Here is an 18,827-nt window from a genome sequence, read left to right as displayed (position 1 = left end):
GTGTTCCCTCCCCAGAGGAAGGGAACAGGAAGGACATGGAAATAGGGGAAGACCCTGTTCTCACAGTTTAAAGGGGCCAGGAGATCCAGTCTGACTCCTCACACACTACTCCAGCGCCTTCATGTCCACAACTGCCTTCTGCTTGCTCCAGGGTCAGGCAGGCTAGGCCAGCATCTCCTTTCATTAAGCATGCCTGCCCACCATCCCGCTTGACACTTAGGGCTCACACCAGCTCACGTGATGCCCACCATGTCCCCCCGCCTACCTGTTCGTGGCTATAGGGCCAGGTGGAAAACCATCCACAAGCCTTTAACACGCAGGCCCTCCAGCCCTGCTCACTGCTTGAAGCCTAGGCCAGTTCTGTGGACCAACCACACACACCAAGCAGTCCACCAGCTGCCCTGTTTACCACATCAGTTCTAGGCTGGCTCTACCACAGACCCTGCCACCTCTGCCATCCACCTTGATCCTCAGGTCTAGCCTCACTCTCCCTGGACCCACAGTGCCTCTAGAAGTCCTGCCTTGGTTGCTGCAGCACACACAGGTCTTCTGGGCAGGAAAAACCTGTGCTTCCACCCCGCCTATCATGCCTCGCTCAGGCTACTCCTGGTGGCTCTGCCTGCCACTCCAGGGACAGACTGGCTTGGCCAGAATAACATGCCACAAAACACACCCACCCCACTAACCAGCTGTGGCATGCCAGGTCAGATGGGCCCAGATGGCACTTCCTGAGCTCCCAGCCTGCTTGTCAAACCCTCCAGGGTTTGGAAGGCTCTACTACCATCCCATCAACCCCAACATGCACGTAGCAAGCCTGTCCATCTGCCCCATCAGCAGCTCAAGGCCAGCCTGGCTCAGCCAGTAACCTGCTCTCTCTGACAGCCGCCGACCCACCAGACTCCTCAGGACTGGTCGGGAGTGCTCAGCTGCTGACACACTGGTACTCTGCGCCTCTGACTATCAGCCCTGATAACATGCCCACTGTTCCAAGGCCAGGACAGGCCACTTGGGCCAGTGTACAAGCACTCCATCCTGCAGGCACCACACTCTTTCTGAAGCTCCAGGCCTGCTTGTCCTGTGCCCACCATGCCTCTAGCACTCCTGCCAGTGCCTCTAGTGCCAACGCCCTGCAAGACTACTCCAGGCTCACACCAACTCTCCCATGCCCCTGATGTCCCGATCTCCCTCCCTACACCACCTGCTCTTCAGGACCACACAGGCCCTTCCAGCATCCCCACACACCCAGCATAACTGTCCTGCTGGTCCCCTGGCTGTTGCAGAACCGGACCAACTTGGATGGCAACCCTACCCCCAGACCCACCAGCCAGCCTCTCCAGGTCCAGGTGTGCTCAGCCAACCATGCCTGCACCACCGCCACCCCAGCACTCAATGCTGTCTGCTGCATCACCAGGGCCTCAAAACCCGGCATCCCCAACACAACTAGCCAGCCTGACCTGCCTCACAGCAGCTGCCCTAGGGCCAGGCACAGTCACTCAGCCACCCGGCACACCCAGCAGACCATTAGCCCACCTCCTGCTTTCACTGTGCCAGTAGCAAATCTAGCAATCCCACCCTGCCTATTAATATAGACAATCTGGATGCACTGGCCACCCTAGGACTCTAGCCTGCCCAGCCCGTGGCAGTGGCTGCTGTTACAGAGCCAAGGCAGTTTGGACAGCGCCCCCTCTGCCTTCAACCCCCAGATTTCCACTCCAGGGCCAGGCCACATCACTAACATCAATAAACCCCCCACTCCACTCCAACCCACATTCTGAGCAAGCCTTCAAGCCACTCCAGAGCCAGGCTGACTTAGCTGAATCCCAGCTTCCTGCTCTAGGCCACACCTGTTCTGTGGCTGCTTCACAAGCCCTGAGCACCCACCCCAAGCCTGGGGACATGGCTATGGTCCTCTAACATGTAGCCTGCCCACTGCCCTGCTTGGTACTCCAGGACCAGGCAGACTTGGCCAGTGGCACAGAGCCATCTTCAGGGGACTCTCCTGACTGCCACTCCAGAGGCAGCTCTGTTCACCCTGCGCCCACCATGCATCTCCCACTTCCACCATAACTGCTACTCCAGGTCCAGGTAAGGGACTAACTCTGGGATCAGGGGCTGGCATCTTCCTTGGCCCATGTTGCTTCCCTCCATTTACTACCTCTCTCCTGTTCCCCACAAACTAGCTGTCTGGGCTATGGTCTTCCAGAGATGCGTACAGGTTCCCAGTGGGTAGTTTCCTCTGTTTTTGCTCTGTGGCCCCTGTCTTTGCTGTTCGTGTGTGGCTGCATGCGGAGACTCATCACCCTTACTCTGCTGGTGCTTGCAAGATGGACTCCTGGTGCCATTTCCTGTGTGACTTCATCCCACAGCCTGCTGTGACCCAGCACAGGGTTTGACACAGGGCCAGCTGCACACTCCTCTCTGCCTGTCTCAGGCCATGCTGGTGGGTACCTGCACCTTCCTGTAGGTCACAGTACAGGGAACAAGGGACCCTCCACTGAAGGCATGGCAGATTGATTGATTTGAAAGGCATGGTAACACAGGGAAAGAGATCTTCCATCAGATGGTTTATCAAATGTTTCAGAAACTTAGGGGTATTACAGCGAAGTGTTAAGGCCATTAACATAATCAACAAAGAGAGATTGTTTGCAAAATATTTTAGTCAGTTAAGAAAATGATCAAATGATTGGGCCCGGCGACGTGGCCTAGCGACTAAGGTCCTCGCCTTGAAAGCCCCGGGATCCCATATGGGCGCCGGTTCTAATCCCAGCAGCTCCACTTCCCATCCAGCTCCTTGCTTGTGGCCTGGGAAAGCAGTTGAGGACGGCCCAAAACTTTGGGACACTGCACCCGCGTGGGAGACCCGGAAGAGGTTCCAGGTTCCCAGCATCGGATCAGCGCACATCGGCCCGTTGTGGCTCACTTGGGGACTGAATCATCGGACGGAGGATCTTCCTCTCTGTCTCTCCTTCTCTGTGTATATCTGGCTGTAATAAAATGAATAAATCTTTAAAAAAAAAAAAAAAAGAAAATGATCAAATGATATGTAAAGATTCCAGAGAATCTTAATGGTGGAATAAACATCAAACTGATTGACAGTAAAGACCCTGAATCAAAGTAACATACTTGAATCCAGTACAATAGCCTAGTGGCTAAATCCTAGCCTGGCATGCCAGGGATCCATTATGGGTGCCAGTTTGTGTGTGAGCAGCTCCACTTACATTCCAGCTTCCTGCTTGTGGCCTGAGAAAGCAGTAGTTTTGGGGTAAAAGCCTTGAAACTCTGCACCCATGTGGGAGATCTGGAGCAGGCTGCTGGCTCCTGGCTCCTGGCTTCAGATCAGCTCAGCTTTGGCTGTGCTTGCCACTTGCGGAGTGAACCAGTGGATGGAAGATATTTATCTCTCTCCTTCTCTCTGTAGATCTGACTCTACAATAAAAATAAAATAAAATTTATGATGTCACTAATATTCTCCTGCTACACACACACACACACACACACATTCTCTCTCAACCTCTCTCTACATATATATGTATATTTAGTAGAGTCTGTCAGTTAAGAAAACACTTGGATTCAAAGGAATCAAAATGCAATAGGAGGGGCCCGGCGGCATGGCCTAGCGGCCATAGTCCTTGCCTTGAACACCCCGGGTTCCCATGTGGGCGCCAGTTCTAATCCCGGCAACCCTTACTGCCATGACTCACTGGCTCTGGAATGCACCATGTGTGTACTGGGTGCACATGTGAATACCAACCAAGCAGCATGTGGCGCTGAGAGACCTGTGAGCAAGGGTTGAGGGGTGGACTGGCCTAGCTGGCTTGGGTGATGTGGCCCTGGAGCAGATGGAGTGCATGCTCAGGCTGTGAAGTGCTGTCTGAACAGGCCTGGCCCTAGATCAGCAGTAGGGGGCAATGGTGAGGGAGGGTTAGATGTTCATGGAGCACCAGTTGAGCCCACCTGATCCTGGAGTGGTTACAGGCAAGCTAGGAAAGATGGGTGGGGTTAAGGGGAGCAGGGTTGTAAATGGAGTACAAATATGTCAGGCTGGGGGCACGGGGGATACTAGCTAAATGTGCACCAGTGGTCTATGGGCTACCTGGCAGGTCAAGTCAACCTTGCCCTGGAGCGGCAGGTGGGCAAGCAGCCTGTTGGGGGTACAATATGACTGGCAGAACCCACCTGGTTTTACAGCAGCAAATGGAGCAGGTGGGCAGGTGTGCTGGGGTCTTGGGAAGAGTGGGCCTGGCCCTGGAGCACTTCAAGGCCTAGAGGTGTAGGGGGGTCATCAGACTGGACCTTTTGGCTCTGGAGCAAGTGACAAGTGGGTAAAGAGAGCAAGGGCACCATGCAAGCTGGCCAGGCCCTGGAGTGGCCATCCTGGGGCGTGTTAGAGGTGCAAGACACATGGCAAGCACTAGCTGATTCTACCTGCTCTTGAGATACCTGCGGCAAGGAGGGTCAGGTGGGTTAGAGATAAGGTGTCTCTCTCCAAGCAAGCCTGTCCCTGCAGCAGGGAGCCAGGCATGAGTGCTAGGGGAAGTGTAGGTGCTGAGTGGGGTGGCCTGGCATTGGAATGCAGGCAGAGTGTGGTACATGAAGACTGGGGTCCATGTACGCTGGCCCAGGAGGCCTGGCTCCACCCTGGACAACAGGTCATTGTGTCGGGTGGGGTGGGGGTGCAGGGGAGGCAGAACCAGCCGAGGCTACCAAGTGTGATAGTGGCTGGTGGGCAAGAGGCTGTCTGAAGAAATAGATGGCCGAATTGGCCTGGCTATAAAACTGTGGACTGGGTGGGTGTGCTACAGGTTCATTGGGAATATAGGCAGGGGGTGGGTGCAGCCTAACAGCCTGGGCCTGGATCCAGTGCCAGCAGGTTGGCGGAGTATACCTGCTGTGGGGCAGGTTGCTGTGGCAAAAATGACCTAGCCTTAGAGCAGCCTGCAGGGTGACAGGGTGGGCTGAGATGTGGCTCAGGGGACACCGGCAGAGCTGTCTTGGAGCAGGCGATGGTGGCTGTGAGCACATAGCGTGCTGGCTGAGATCATCTGGCCCTGGTGCAGTGAGCTTGTGGGAGGGGGCATGCTAGAGACTCACTGTGGGGCAGCATAGCCCAGCTGGGCCTGGATGGGCTGGCATGCGGGTTAGGGTTATTGGGGACACTGTCAGAACCTGATGAGCCTGCAGTGGCATGCGGGACAGGCTGGCCTCAGATGCAGCTCACAGTGGCTCAGCAGACAGGCCTGCATCCCTGCCTAAGTGAGCAAACTGGAAATCAAAGCACCAGGACATGACAGAGAATGAGCTCTGGGAAGCAGCCTGCTTACACTTCACAGGGAGACCCACACTCAGCAGCTTCGCCACCTTCCCAGGCATAGGGGATCACTCTCACTGAGGACACAGTGCACAAGGTGGCTCACTGAATTGACTGAGAATTCTAAGCAGCCAGAAATGTGACAGTGTGGACCTGGGAACTCCTCACAGGCTGCAGTGTCTCCTCCAACATTTAGCTCTCTACTGCAACCACACATTTAAGATTAAGTGAAGGCTGTGGCCTCTGTGATTTTTTTTTTTTTTAATACCAGATGTGTTATGTTTGCTTAATACCAATTTGCCACCAACGACTCATTACAGAACAATTCAGTTATTTCATCATCTGCAATTAATACAGGCCTCAGGGTCAATGCTCTATCTCTATACACAGATGCAGGTTAATGTTAGTGAACAGCAGGTGTCAGCTCTTTTGGATCTTTTGTCCCCTTTAAGAAGTTATGCAGGGGGTCCAGCGCAGTATCCTAGCAGCTAAAATCCTCCTCCTGCATGGGTCGGGATCCCATGTAGGTGCCGGTTTTAATCCCAATGACCCTCCTTTCCAATTCAACTCTCTGCCTGTGGCCTGGGGAAGAGGTGGAGGACAGACCAAAGCCTTGGGAACCTGCACCTATGTGGGAGACCCAGAAGAGGCTCTGGGCTCCTGGCTTTGCATTGGCGCAACTCAGGCCTTTGCAGTCCCTTCAGGAGTGAATCAATGAACAGAAAATCTTCATCTCTGTCTCTCCTCTCTGTGTATCTGCTTTCAAAACAAAATAATAATAAAATGATATTTTTGAAAAGACTCTTATTCCAGACATTGAGCACAAATGATACTAACTTTTTAGTAAACAAATCAAATACACTCACATTTTTTTATTACCCTTTCTGCCACCAGAATTAGACCACCGCAAATATTCCCAGAAATAACTTATGAAACCAGTCACAAATACGCTCACAAATTGAGAAGTGTGTAGGCCACCAAATTTTCACCTTCACAAAGATTCTTTCTTGGTACAAATTATCCTCTGACTAAACCAACTTGTGGCTGCAAAATGAAACTGCTGTGTATCCCAAGCTCACTACCCTAGGATGTACCTGGGCTTTGCCAAGGTTTTACTCCTTAGCTAGCCAAGGCTGAGAGAACCCAGGGTACATCAATCATTTCTTTAGATTATATTATTATGTCACCAAGGGATGGAGCTCAGGATGGGTAAAGAATATATTAATGTTCCAAGCGGTTAACTATATAAAACAGATGGACCACTATAAACGCTCTCCAGTTTTAGGGCATCAGCTGCCACTCTGAATGATAACCCCCAATCTACTGCTATCTTTCAGAGGGAATGAGTGAGAAAGAGGATAACATAGCCATTTTGTTTGTTACAAACCGTTTTGAAACTCAGACACAGAAAATAAGTGTAGGGAGGACCATGTAATTGTTTGAATGAGGGATCAAAAGTTGAGGTGTGGGCCTGGTGATGTGGCCTAGCGGCTTAAGTCCTCGCCTTGAATGCCCCGGGATCCCATATGGGTGCCGGTTGTAAACCCAGCAGCTCCACTTCCCATCCAGCTCCCTGCTTGTGTCCTGGGAAAGCAGTTAAGGGTGGCCCAAAGCTTTGGGACCCTGCACCCACGTGGGAGACCCGGAAGAGGTTCCAGGTTCCCAGCATCGGATCAGCGCAGCACCGCCCTGTTGCGGCTCACTTTGGGATTGAACCATTGGATGGAAGATCTTCCTCTCTGTCTCTCCTCCTCTCTGTACATCAGGCTTTCCAATAATAATAAAATCTTAAAAAAAAAAAAAAGTTGAGGAGTTTCTAACAGCTTCATTAAGTTTTTTTCTTATTTACTGGGCAGAATTTTTCATCCACTCTCTCACTTCCCACATGCCTGCCACAGCCACAAGACCCAAATTAAGTCAGGTTTTTCACACTGCTACCCAAGCCACTGTCTGCTGCCTCCCAGCCTGGCCAGTAGCTGCACACTGCATTTGCACAGAACTGAAACCCAGGCATTCTGATGGAGACACAGGAGTCCCAATGTCATCTTAACCACTGTCACACACACCCACACAGGGCAATGATGCCTTCCTGTGCTGTGTCAGGTGGGCATTCACTGCTTTTCTCCCATGCCTGCTGTTCACAGCAAACAGTTCTTCTAAAGAGTTAATGCTAAAAAAAAAAAAAAAAAAAAAAAAAAAAAATTGTTCAAGTCCTGGCTGTCAACAGACATTTGGGAAGGGAATCCGTGGGAAATATTTATTTCTGTCACTCAGCTATTTAAATACATATTAATAAAATAAATCCATCTCGCAAAAAAAAAAAATAAGAGCGAATACTTATTCTGTGAGATAGAAAAGAAAAAAGACAACTTACTGAATTGTATCTTGGAGGAAATAGTGACTCTTGTTGTGATTTTTCAGGACACAGAGCAGCACTTGGCATTGAGACAAGAGTTCTGGACATTCACAGATTTATTCCCTGCCTTAATGCTCTCTGCTGAACCTGACTTATTCCCTCTACAACTCATGGGGACATTTAATCCCAATTGTGAGAACTTAAGGGAATGTGTGACAACATACCAGAAGCCATCAGGATAAATTAGTAGTGCTGCCTTCACAGCTCCTTCAGCAGGTCCTTCTAGAGAAGCCCCTTTGTGTGAGTCCCCGTGCACTCCCTTGACTTGTCTACAAGGTCGCTGTGCCACCCCAGGCCTCTGCCAAGCACAGCGCCAGCACCACATGCTGCCCCTCAACCTTGCAGCAAAACTCGCAGGAAAACAAGGCTGTTTGTTCTAACTGCTGGAGTCTGTGCTGCTCTGGTGTCAGCAACAAGAAAACTGCCCCAGACCCTTAGGAGGAGCTTCACTGAGGACTGAGCTGGGGGCTCGAGACGCTGTGGCTCAAATCAGGAAAATAAGGGCAAAATAAAAAATAAATCCTGCCCAACATGAAGGTTGCACTGTCCGGGGCACTCTCCCCTCCTCACTGCACAATGGGTTCAACTGGGAGGCCTAGTGTTCAAGGTCAGTGCTGCAGAGTGAGGACCCCAAGGGCCCCCTCCTGGCCCCCGCCCGCCCGCCCGCCCTGGGGCCTCAGGAGATGCTCTCACACACTCACCCTTCCCAGCTTCTCACGAGTCGGGGGTCCTGCAGAGGCTCCTGCGGGGAGGGAGCTCACATGGACGCACTGGCTCAGCCACCTGCGCCTCTCCACCAGCACAACCAGCAACGTGGCTATGGCAGCGCCCACAACAGCCTCCCGCCTAGTTTCACAGGGCTTCCTGGGCACCCCTGATTGGACCGCTCTCACAACTACACATGACGTCACAATGCGCAGCCAATCACAATCACAAAGCAAGACAGTTAGGATTCTGGAGGGAGGGGGAGTGAGGGGCGGGGCTTCACCTCAGGCTGGAAGGGGCCTCCTCTCTTGCAGTTTGAGCCTTCCAACAGCAGGGGCCGCTGTCGCCTCTCACATCAGTCCACCTCAGATGCCCCTCACTGAATATTCCATAGTTTCTGGGACTTTTCTTCACATTGGCTTTTTTACCCAGCAGTTCATTTTTTAAATGCAGATCTGTGCCCGGCGAGGTGCCCTGGAAACTAAAGTCCTTGCCTTGAACACAGCAGGATCCTATATGGGTTTCAGTTCTAATCCCGGCGCATCCTGCCTGCCCATCCTGCTCCCTGCTTGTGCCATGGGAAAGCAATTTGAGCACAGCCCAAAGCCTTGGCATCTGGAGGATTTCCCTGGATTCTGGCTTTGGATCGGCGCAGCTCCCGTTGATGTGATCACTTGGGGAGTGAATCAATGGACAGAACAACTTCCTCTCTGTCTCTCCTCCACTCTGTATATCTTACTTTGCAATGAAAATAAGTAAATTTTTAAGAAATATATATAACTGAAGAATATTTGAAAATATGATATAAATTAATCTGTTCAATCTCATTTCTCTGACTGTTGTTCAGTTTCTGGTCTGTATTTTTTGTTTTCATAGTGTTCCTTATCTGTTTCTTATTAGTACATAGTAACTTGATTGTATATATTGATCTCCTGTCCAGAAATCTAGCTTGATTCTCTCATCATTTTAAGTTCGATTTTCCAACAAAAGGCCCGTTAGTGTACATTGATAGTATTGTGGCTTAAAACATGACCATTCTGCTCTAATTTCCTTTCTGTGTTTAATTTTCTGATTACACATTCACAGCAATGTATAAGAGACATAGTGAGAAGAGGGCTTGTCCTGATTCAATCGAGCAAAAGAAAACCTGCAGTGACATATGTAATACATATTTCCTATGTTATATTATGATATGTTACGTTATGTTATGTATTTTTGTAACTTAGTTTCCACAACTTATGACTTTTGGTTTCTGTTTTAAAACATTTGATTTAGGGATGTTTTAAAAATGTTGGAAAGTCAGATATACAGAGAGGAGGAGAGACAGAGGAAGATTTTCCACCTGCTGATTCACTCCCCAAGCAGCCACAAAGGCTGGTGCTGCACAAGTCTGAAGCCAGGAGCCCAGAGCCTCCTCCAGGTCTCCCATAGAGGTATAGGACACCAAGGCTTCAACAGCTCTTGCAGCCCACAAGCAGGGAACTGGATGGGAAACAGGGCTGCTGGGATTAGAACTGGTGCTCAAATGCAATCCCAGCACACACAAGGCAAGGCCTTTAGGCCTTTAGGCTATTACCCGGCACCTATTTTAATACATCTCACTCCTAAGTATTTCAGAAAATCCTCTCATAATCTTGTAAATGATTACAAGTTTTATGAAGGATGATGTTTATATCGCAGAAATTTATTAATTCCAAGGTATTTCTTTCTTAATGACTTACTAGTTTTATTTGATATTTACTTATTTATGTATTTATTGGAAAGACAGATTTACATAGAGAAGGAGAGACAAGAAAAAATCTTGCATCCATCTGCTGGTTCCCTTCACAAGTGGCTACAACAGCCAGGACCGTGTAGATCTGATGTCAAAATCCTCATCCAGGTATTGCATGTGTGTGCAGGGTCCCAAGGCTTGGTACCATCCTCGACTGCTTTCCCAGGCCACAACAGGGAGCTGGATGGGAAGTGGAGCTGCTGGTATGAACAGGCAACACATACAAGCCAAGGATCCCAGCACACATACAAGCCAAGGATTAGTCACTGAGCCATCGTTCCAGACCCCTATTATTTGTTAATTTTGCTAATGCATTGCCACAGTGGCTGGTTTTCACTAAATGTAGCACAAGCTTAAGACTATAAATGGACCCCACCTACTGGGCTGATTTATGTGACATGTTCTGTGTTTCCTCCTGGGTTTTAGAAACTTATACAAGGCTTACCTGCCTTCTCGTGTCTCGAACCACATCACCCTCCTGAGGTTCTAGGGCTAGGCCTATTCAGAGGTTGCTTCACGGGACCCAGCATGCACACCATGCACTCTAGGGTCACGTCATGCAAGCCACCTAGGCCAGTGCATCCTGCACAGCACCCTTAGCTTCCAGGCCTCGCATCCCCACTCACTGTATGCTCCAGGGTTAGGCAGGTTCAGCTAGCATCACACACCCCGCACCCCAACTCTGGGCCTTTGCCTGGGCCATATCAGAGACAGCATGCCATGCTTCCCAGTCCTCCCACTGTGCCAGCTGCTCACTCAGACCACATCCTGTAAGTCCCCATGCTACCCATCATCCACTGTCTCTTCCAGGGCCATGCTACCCTGATTGCCACTGCAAAACCAGGCCAAGAACACAACCCGATCAGCTGCAACCCACCTGTCAGGAGCTCCAGGACCATGTGTGCTTGAACAGCAACTACATCCTGCCCGCTGTCCAATCCTGGGTCAAGAAGGCTTAGCTAGTACCCCCATGTGTGCCCGGCACACACACTGTTGTACTCCAGGGACAAGGGTCACAACAACAAGCCAAGGACCAAAGGCACCCACTGGCAGCTTTTTCCAGGCCCAGGCAGGAGCAGCCGGTGCACTGTACACCCACTGTCCTCCCACCATCTACTTCAGAGCCAAGTTGTCCTGGTCAATGTCCCTGCTCCCATAGCACTGTAGTCGTCCACTTCAGGGCCAAATTGTGCTGGGGGAAGGATGAGCCTCTAACATGCTCCCTCTGTTTCCCCACTTGCCCAGGGCCAGCTATGGTGAGCCAGTGCCAGTGCACCTCTAGCCCAAGCACACTGTCACACTGTCCACCATCTGTTGCTGAGAGCCAGTCAGGCTCAGACAGTGATCCTGCTCCCTCAGTGCTGGATCCCTCCTGCCGGCCACCCTGCCCTGTCGGCCACAGGCTGCATGCCTTCAGTCCCCCACCCCACAACACCCCACCGCATCAGATTACTTGTCCTTCCAGTGGTGTGTCCCACATCCATAGCCCTTGGTCAAGTTTTGTATTATTAACGTGTTTACTTTCCAAACTTCCAGGAGAGGTGAGGCCTAGCAATAATGGAATGTGGGCAGAGAAGGCAGGGAAATGGGAAGGTCTGCAGCCTTGTAAGTCTGTCCAGGCTGTTCACTGTATGTCTCTTTAGGATAACATATTACTGGGGAAGCTGGAACATAAGTCTTTAGATTAACAGACAGACATCTGAGTATTGACCATTTCTGCCTCTCAAGCTTTCCATTCAGAGTGTATTGCCACATGGACTTGGCATTTGTTAATTTCTAGTGGGCCCTGTTATCACCAAACTTGGTTAACAAAGACTCCTTAATAAACCTGAGACATGCCCGGCATGATCTTGTTTGCACCCCACAACACCATCCTGGAGATAAGCTGAAAGCTGAAGTGCAGTTCCTTTGACAGTGACCCAGAGATGAGGTTAGTGTGAGCCACATCTCACTGCGTTTGACATGACAACAGCTGTGAGGGAGGATTAACATGCTGATTCTATCCCTGTGTTCCCTCCCCAGAGGAAAGGAACAGGAAGGACATGGAAATAGGGGAAGACCCTGTTCTCACAGTTTAAAGGGGCCAGGAGATCCAGTCTGACTCCTCACACACTACTCCAGCGCCTTCATGTCTACAAACGACCTCTGCTTGCTCCAGGGTCAGGCAGGCTAGGCCAGCCTCTCCTTTCATTAAGCATGCCTGCCCACCATCCTGCTTGGCACTTAGGGCTCACACCAGCTCAAGTAGTTCGCACTGTGTCCCCCAGCCTACCTGCTGGTGGCTATAGGGCCAGGCCAGGTGGAACAGCATCCACAAGCCTTTAACACGCAGGCCCTCCAGCCCTGCTCACTGCTTGAGGCATAAGACAGCTCTGTGGACCAACCACACACACAAAGCACTTCCCCCCAGGTGCATTGTTGGCTGCTTCAGGTCTAGGCTGGCTCTGCCAGGGAACCTGCACCCCTGCCCTCCATCTTGTTCCTCCGGGCTAGCCTCACTCTCCCTGGACCCACAGTGACTCTAGAATTCCTGCCTTGGTTGCTGCAGCACACACAGGTCTTCTGGACAGGAAAAACCTGTGCTTCCACTGCGCCTATCACACCTCGCTCAGGCTACTCCTGGTGGCTCTGCCTGCCACTCCAGGGACAGACTGGCTTGGCCAGAATAAGATGCCACAAAACACACCCACCCCACCAACCAGCCTTGGCATGTCAGGTCAGATGAGCCCAAATGGCACTTCCCGAGCTCCTAGACTGCTTGTTAAACACTCCAGGGTTTGGAAGGCTCTGCCATCATCCTGTGAACCTCAACATGCCTGAAGCATGCCTGTCCATCTGCCCCATCAGCAGCTCAAGGCCAGCCTGGCTCAGCCAGCAACCTGCTCTCTCTGATGGCTGCTGAACCACCAGACTCCTCAGAACTGCCCACCCCCTTGGCACTCTGTGCCTCTATCAGCCCTGATAACATGCCCACTGTTCCAAGGCCAGGACAGGCCACTTGGGCCAGTGTACAAGCACTCCATCCTGCAGGCACCACACTCTTTCTGAAGCTCCAAGCCCACTTGTCCTGCGCCCACCATGCCTCTAGCGCTCCTGCCAATGCCTCTAGCGCCAACCCCCTACGAGTCTACTCCAGGGACAGGCCAACTCCCCATGCCCCGATCTCCCTCCCTACACCACCTGCTTCAGGGCCACACAGGCCCTCCCAGCATCCCCACACACCGAGCACAACTGCCCTGCTTGTCCCCTGGCTGTTGCAGAACCGGACCAATTTGGATGGCAACCCTACACCCAGACCCACCAGCCAGCCTCTCCAGGTCCAGATGTGCTCAGCCAACCATGCCTGCACCACCACCATCCCAGCATTCAATGTCATCTGCTGCATCACCAGGGCCTCAAAACCTGGCACCCCCAACACAACTAGCCAGCCTGACCTGCCTCACAGCAGCTGCCCTAGGGCCAGGCACAGTCACTCAGCCACCCGGCACACCCAGCAGGCCATTGGCCCACCTGCTGCAGTCCCTGTGCCAGTCGCAAATCTAGCACTCCCACCATGCCCATTCCTACAAGCACAGGCTGGCTGCACTGGCCACCCTGGGACTCTAGCCTGCCCAGTCCGTGGTAGTGGCTGCTATTACAGAGCCAAGGCAGTTTGGGCAGCGCCCCCTCTGCCCTCGACCCCCAGATACCCACTCCAGGGCCAGGCCACTTCAATAACATCAATAAATCCCCCATCCCACTGCACTCCACATTCCCAGGAAGCCTGCAATCCACTCCAGGGCCAGGCTGACTTAGCTGAATCCCAGCTTCATGCTCTAGGCCAAGACCTGTTGTGTGGGTGCTCACAATCCCTGAGCACCCACGCCATTCACCCCAAGACTGGGGAAATGGCTATGTACCCTCACGTGTAGGCTGCGCACTGCCCTGCTTGGTACTCCAGGACCAGGCAGACTTGGCCAGTGACACAGTGTCTGTTTCAGGCCACTGGCCAGACTGCCACCCCAGAGCCAGTTCTGTTCACCCTGCACCCACCATGCATCTCCCACTTCCACCATAACTGCTACTCCAGGTCCAGGTAAGGGACTAACACTGGGATCAGGGGCTGGAGTCTCCCAGGGCCCATGTTGCTTCCCTCCATCCCCTACCCATCTCATGTTCCCCACCAACCAGCTGTCTGGCTATGGCCTTACAGAGATGGGTGCATCATCTATTTTATTGTTTATGTTTCCAGGGACAGGCACTGTGACACACCACATAGAGCTCCCGTCTGCTTGTGGCACCCACTTCCCATATGAGCACTGCTTCAAGTCCTGGATGATCCACATCTGGTGCAGCTCTCTGATGTGCCTGAGAAAGCAGTGGGGAATGGCCAAGAGCTTGGGCCCTGCACCCATGTGGAAGGCCCTGAAGAAACTCCTGAATCTTGATGTTGAACCCGCCCTATTTCAGCCATTGCAGCTGTTTGGTTTGGGGAGTGAACTAGCACATGGGAGACCCCTTTCTTTATCCCTCCCTTTAGTGTTCCAAATACAAAAACAAATTTAAAAATTCAGGGCCCATCATGGAGGCCTAGCAGCTGAAGTCCTCGCCTTGAATATGCCAGGATCCTATATGGGTGATGGTTCTAACCTTAGCAGCAGTGGGACCAGCCCAAAGCCTGGAATTCTGCACAAATGTGGGAGACCCAGAAGAAGAAATCGCTCCTGGCTTTAGGTCAGCTTAGCTCCAGCCATTGCAGTTTCTTGGGGAATGAATCATCAGATGGAAGATCTTCCCCTCCATCTAACCTCCTCCTCTCTATATATCTGACTTTGCAATAAAAATAAATAAATCTTTTTAAAACTCAAGTTTTAAACAAAGGCATCTTTTTAAAATATGGAAATTCATGCAGTTTTTCATAAAATCTATTTGCATAAATATCCAAACGCTGTGTCATATGCATGCACTTAAAATGCAAGATGAACTCATCATTATCTTTTTCATAATCATTGTTGAAGTATCGATGTATGTTATTTTGTTGACCACGAGCCAAGGAAAGTAGATATATTGCAAGGGCCAAAGTCTTAGGGATTACTTCTACTATTTAAGAAGTTACCCAACTGGGCCCTAGCATGTGGCCTGCTGCCACCTAGAAAAACAGGCTTTTGGGCCCGGCGGCGTGGCCTAGCTGCTAAAGTCCTCGCCTTGAAAGCCCCGGGATCCCATATGCGCGCCGATTCTAATCCCGGCAGCTCCACTTCCCATCCAGCTCCCTGCTTGTGGCCTGGGAAAGCAGTCGAGGACGGCCCAATGCATTGGGACCCTGCACCTGCATGGGAGACCTGGAAGAGGTTCCAGGTTCCCGGCATCGGATCGGCGCGCACCGGCCCGTTGCGGCGCGCACCGGCCCGTTGCAGCTCACTTGGGAAGTGAATCATGGGACGGAAGATCCTCCTCTCTGTCTCTCCTCCTCTGTGTATATCTGGTTGTAATAAAATGAATAAATCTTTAAAAAAAAAAAAAGAAAAAGAAAAACAGGCTTTTGAAATCCCAGTATTCTTTCTGCATTTCCTGTTTTGTTTTTGCTTGCTTGCTTCAGGTTAACTGTATCATGCCCATATTTCTCCAAAGAAACAGAGTAAAAACCTCTAGAATGAAAAGTGTTCATTCCCCCATTCCACATACAGAAATGGCATCTCCTCTGCATTCCATGCACTAAGGGTTAGCAAATGCACAAAAAATGAAAACCTCAGGTATAGCCAGGTTTTATCTAGCCACCCTGTATCTGAAGTTCAGAATGTTGGGCATACACTAGTATTTCATAAACATGCAAGTGTTGGAAGACTAATTTAGTAAAATTCTCACTACCAAGCCCAGCACGGCAGCATAGTGGCTCAAGTACTTGTCCTGCAGGCAACAAATTCCATATGGGTCATGGTTCAGGTCCCAGCTGCCCCACTTCCCACCTAGCTCCATACTTGTGGCCTGGGAAAACAGTTGAAAATGGCCCAGAGCCTTGGGAACCAGAACTTGTGTGGGGGATAGGAAAAGGCTCCTGGGTCTGGATCACTTCAACTCTGGCCTTTGCAGCTACTTGGAGAATCAACTAGCAGATGGAAGACTTTTGTCTCTGTCTTTCTTCCTTTCTGTAAATCTGACTTTCCTAAATATTTTTTTTAAATCTTAAAAAAATTCTCAGTACCAAGAACTTACAGTTTTATGAAAAATACAAATCTTTAAATACATCTTGAAATAAATTTGCACAAAATCAAGAAACAAGCTATGTTATCATTTACCATCAGGGTGTGTGACCCAAAAAGTCAATAGGACTGTGTCACAGTTTCTTCATTTGAACGGTACACACACACACGCGTACGCGTGCTCACACACACTCTCCTACTATGCTCTCATTGTACTGAAGTGATGCAGCCAAAGGAACTCTGGGAAAAGCTATCACCATGCTGTTAACATTTTCTGACCCTAAACTCTGAACAAATATCTTTATACATTATCAATCCTCTAATATTTCATTTCAGTAAGAACATACAGTGGCTGGCACTATGGCATAATGTGTAAGGCACCATCTGCAGAACCAGCGTTCTATGGGATGCTCCACTTATGATCCAGCTCCCTGCTAAGGTACTTGGGAAAGCAGCACATCATGGCCCAAGGACTTGGGTCCCTGCACCCAGGCAGGGGACCTGGAAGAAGCTATGTGCTCCTGGCTTAGGACCAGCCCAGCTCTAGCCATTGTGTTGATTTAAATAGGAAGTGAACCATAAGATGGAAGACTCTCTCCCTCTCTTAGTCTCTCTGTGTAACTTTTGATTTCAAATTAAAGGAAATGATTTTTTGAAAATCAAATGTTACATAGAGTTCTGCCTTCCACACATTCCACCCTAACCTGTAATAAACAAACTCAATGCAAATAATTTGGGCCCAGCACAGTGGGTCAGTGACCAAATCTTCACCTTGCATGAGCTGGGATTCCATAGGAGTGCCAGTTTGTTTCCTGGCTGCTCCACTTCCCTGCCAGATTCCTGCTCGTGGCTTGGGAAAGTAGAAGAGGAGGAACCAAAGCCTTGGGACACTGCACCAACAGGGGAGTAGAAAAAAAAAGGCTCCTGGCTTTTCTTTTTCATTGAGGTCACTTGGAGAGGGAACCAGGGGACAGAAGATCTTTTTCTCAGATATAGACAGAGCGGGAGAGACAGAGAATAAGGTCTTCTGTCTGCTGGTTCACTCCACAATTGACCACAATGCCTGGAGCAGATCTAATCTGAAGAGCCAATTTTTAGTGGCAAATGAGATACATGGAGAGGAGGAGAGACAGAGAGAGAGAGAAAAGAATCTTCCATCCATTGGTTCACTCCTCCAGCAGCTGCAATGACCGAAGCTGAGCTAATCCAAAGTCAGCAGCCTGAAACTCTTTCCTGGTCTCCACATGGATGCAACATTGCAAGGCTCTGTGCCATCCTACACTGCTTCCCAAGGCCATAAGCAGGGAATTGGATGTGAAATCCAGCAGCCAAAACATAAACCAACACCCATATGAAATCCTGGTACATATAAGTACTTTAGCCACTAGGCTACCATGCTTGGTACTAAACAGTAATCTTGAAGAAAAATAAAAATGATTTGAGGAAACACACATGGGAATGGTCAACTACCATGCCTTTCAAATCAAGCGATCTGCCACGCCTTCAGTGGAGGATCCCTTGTTCCTTCTACTGTGGCCCCCAGGAGGGCACGGGTGCCTGACAACACGGCCTGAGACAGGCAGAAAGGAGTGTGCAGCTGGCCCTGGGTCAAACCCTGTGCTGGGTCACAGCAGGCTGTGGGATGAAGTCAAGCAGGAAATGGCACCAGGAATCCATCCTGCAAGCACCACCAGAGTAAGGGTGACGAGTCACCACATCCAACCACGCAGAGAGACAGCAAAGACAGGGGCCACAGAACAGAAACAAAGGACACTACACACAGGGAAGCTCAAACCACTTTTTAAGATTATAGCACTGATGTTCAGGGACTGGGGTAAAAGGGAAGGGAAGGGGAGGGAGGGGAAACAGCAGGACCCCTGCGATACTCCAGTCCCTGACTCGGTGGGGGGGAAGGGGGTAGATGGAAGCAGGCTCTACCCCTGGAAGAACCCAGTCCCCAACATGGTCCTGGAAAGCAGGTGCGGTAGGGATGTGGGAGATGCATGATGGGTGCAGGGTAAACAGACCTGGCTCTGGAGCTGCAGGCAGGTGAGCAGCCTGATGCAGACACCATGTCACTGACCAAGGCTTCCTGGTCCTGGAGCAGGCAAGGTGGCTAGAGGACTACATGTGCAGGGACCTTGGCTGTGCCCCAATCCTGGGGCAGACATAGTGGGTGCTGGAGGCTGGTGGAGCACCCACAGAACAGGTCTGGCCCTAGAGCAGAGGAATGGGCACCAGCTAAGCCCGCCTGGCCCTGGAGTGGCTTACAGGTAGGCTGGGAACTTGGGGTGGGGTGGGCTGGGGGATTTATTGGTGTTAGTGTGCTGGCCTGGCCCTGAAGTGGATGGCTGGCAGTCGAGAGCAGAGGAGGCACCACCCAAATCAGCCTGGTTCTGGAACAGCGGCCGCGGTGGTGGACCAGGAAGGCTAGAGTCCCGCAGT

The 18,827-nt window shown here is 50.9% G+C and overlaps 1 long non-coding RNA gene across 1 annotated transcript in view; it reads right to left on the bottom strand.

Moving 5' to 3' along the window:
* The window catches only part of LOC131482685 (uncharacterized), a 45,940-nt gene extending 37,393 nt beyond the window's left edge, over positions 1 to 8,547 (bottom strand). The window contains exon 1 of the long non-coding RNA XR_009247235.1: positions 8,426 to 8,547. This is a non-coding gene — a long non-coding RNA (uncharacterized LOC131482685). The remainder of the gene's footprint in view (positions 1 to 8,425) is intronic.
* Positions 8,548 to 18,827: the final 10,280 nt, after the last annotated feature.

The sequence above is a fragment of the Ochotona princeps genome, chromosome 19 (assembly GCF_030435755.1).
Source record: "Ochotona princeps isolate mOchPri1 chromosome 19, mOchPri1.hap1, whole genome shotgun sequence".
NCBI classification, from domain to species: Eukaryota; Metazoa; Chordata; class Mammalia; order Lagomorpha; family Ochotonidae; genus Ochotona; species Ochotona princeps.
Note: the sequence above shows the minus strand (reverse complement) of the source record. Positions and strands in the feature narration are given on the sequence as shown.